The sequence below is a fragment of the Perca flavescens genome, chromosome 19 (genome assembly GCF_004354835.1).
Source record: "Perca flavescens isolate YP-PL-M2 chromosome 19, PFLA_1.0, whole genome shotgun sequence".
Taxonomy (NCBI): domain Eukaryota; kingdom Metazoa; phylum Chordata; class Actinopteri; order Perciformes; family Percidae; genus Perca; species Perca flavescens.
This window is the reverse complement of record NC_041349.1, coordinates 6163339-6165838: the sequence shown is the minus strand read 5'-3', so window position 1 is coordinate 6165838 and position 2500 is coordinate 6163339. Positions and strand designations below refer to the sequence as shown.

At 42.6% G+C, this 2500-nt stretch overlaps 1 protein-coding gene across 1 annotated transcript in view; it reads left to right on the top strand.

Moving 5' to 3' along the window:
• nfxl1 (nuclear transcription factor, X-box binding-like 1) overlaps positions 1 to 2500 on the top strand; it is a 37751-nt gene that overhangs the window by 13095 nt on the left and 22156 nt on the right. The window lies entirely within an intron of this gene.

Sequence of the window (2500 nt, the reverse complement as noted above, 5' to 3'; positions counted from 1 at the left end):
GCTCTATACACGCTAAAAGTCCTGATTATTTACATGGAGTCTGGTGGAGAGATACTGGCTCTATACACGCTAAAAGTCCTGATTATTTACATGGAGTCTGGTGGAAATATGCTGGCTCTATGTAGCTAAAAGTCCTGATTATTTACATGGAGTCTGGTGGAGATATGCTGGCTCTATGTAGCTAAAAGTCCTGATTATTTACATGGAGTCTGGTGGAGATATGCTGTCTCTATACACGCTAAAAGTCCTGATTATTTACATGGAGTCTGGTGGCGATATGCTGACTCTATACACGGCCAAAGACTGGAATGTGACCCCCCTTATTTCACACGGTGTAGTGTACGTTTTAACTGTATCAGCTGTGGCACACTCACTCAGCGCTATCTTCTGGTAAACACGTGTGTGTGTGTGTGTGTGTGTGTGTGTGTGTGTGTGTGTGTGTGTGTGTGTGTGTGTGTGTGTGTGTGTGTGTGTGTGTGTGTGTGTGTGTGTGTGTGTGTGTGTTGTTGATGGGACTCTTCATAGAAGCCACAGCGGAGAGAGTGTGGACTGACAGAGTGCAGATTTAAAGGGCTTGGTGACCACGTTTAGATTCAGGCTGACGTATCCGCTAACTAACAGACAGGCCGTCTCCTTCCTGGACTCAGGGCAGCGCACTGCCAACACAATCAATACACAGATGGGAGACACGATGCATCTCAGTTGCTATTACAACCTGCCACGTCCTGTAACAGAGCCCTGCTATGCCACGAACTTCTACAACTACTATTTCCAGTCACTGTTCCATCATCTTTATTGTGATTGTTCATCAAAAATCTGACCATGTGTAGGTTTGCAAACCGGCTCGCTAAATTAAAAGAGTTTTTAGAATTTATCAGCTGGCCCCCCGATGGTCACTAAGGGGGCTCTGATTTGGGTTGTAGGTCCATCCAATGATGATGGCGCAGTGGATATGACACATGCCTTTGGTGTGGGAGACCCGGGTTCGATTCCCACTGCGATACATCAACCAATGTGTCCCTGAGCAAGACACTTAAAGTGCCCATATTATGAAAAAAACAGTTTTTCTGGTGATTTGGGGTGTTATTTTGTGTCTCTGGTGCTTCCACACATATACAAACTTTGAGAAAAATCCATCCGTGCTGTTTTGAGTGAAATACGGTTTCTGAATGTGTCCTGCCTTCAGTCTCGTTGTGAGCTGGTCAAAATCGTCACAGTCCGAAATGAGCTGGCTAACCACAACCGTTAGCTCGTAGCGTTAGCATGCTAATGCTAGCATGCTACGTCGTTCTCAATAGCAAAGCACTGCTACAACACACACAAGTTCACCCTAATCTACAAAAGAACTACTTCCACATGTGCTCCCTCATTTAGAAGAAGTCTCCCAGCTAATCCTGCCTTGGAACTGACCAAAGTCGGAGAAACAGCCTTTCTTTTACTGTCTCTAGAGTTAACTAGCTGACATGATCTACATCTGAGCTACTGAGCATGTGCGAGTGCAATCAAAGATAGTACAGAAGAAGATGAAAAGAGGTCTCACTCTGTAGCTAAAACAGAGACCAGGTGAAAAGAGGATCTGCAGCAGTGAGAGAGAGCTGCAGCAGTACAACAAAAATATGGTGTTTTTTGATAATTAAACCATGTAAACCTATTCTGGTACAACATTAAAATACAGTTATGACCCTGAAAATGAGCCATAATATGGGCGCTTTAACCCTTAGTTGCTCAAGAGGCGTGCAACCTCTGACATATATAGCAATTGTCACTTTGGATAAAAGCGTCAGCTAAATGTCATGTAATGTAACATGTAAAGTGCGCCCACGACCCCCTAATCACAGCCCAGTGGAGCAGCATCAGACTCAGATTCTGACTAGATCCTTGATTATGCAGCACATTTTCTTAACAAAATGCGATGGAATATGTGGCATATTTATGCAATTTTATGCGATGAAATTGCGGGAACTTGCAGAAACTGCAGTTTGATGAAAAAGAGAAAAAAAAAAAATATTTTTCCCCCCCCCAAAAAAATAGTTTACAGATATTTAGTCATCGCAATAAGTAAACAAATAAGATAGAAAAATATATACAAATAATAACAGCTACTGCTATGCCATGAACTACTACAACTACTATTTCCAGTCACTGTTCCATCATCTTTATTGTGTCTGTTATCGCCAAAAATCACTAGCCGTGTTCTCCATGTGTAGGTTTGCAAACCGGCTCGCTAAATCCAAAGAGTTTTTTAGGATTTATCAGCTGGCCCCCCGATGGTCGCTAAGGGGGCTCTGATTTGGTTGTAGGTCCATCCAATTGAGTGCGCCCATAACCCCATAATCACATAACCCCATAATCACATAACCCCATAATCACATAACCCCATAATCACATAATCACATAACCCCATAATCACATAATCACATAATCACATAATCACATAACCCCATAATCACATAATCACATAACCCCATAATCACATAACCCCATAATCACATAACCCCAT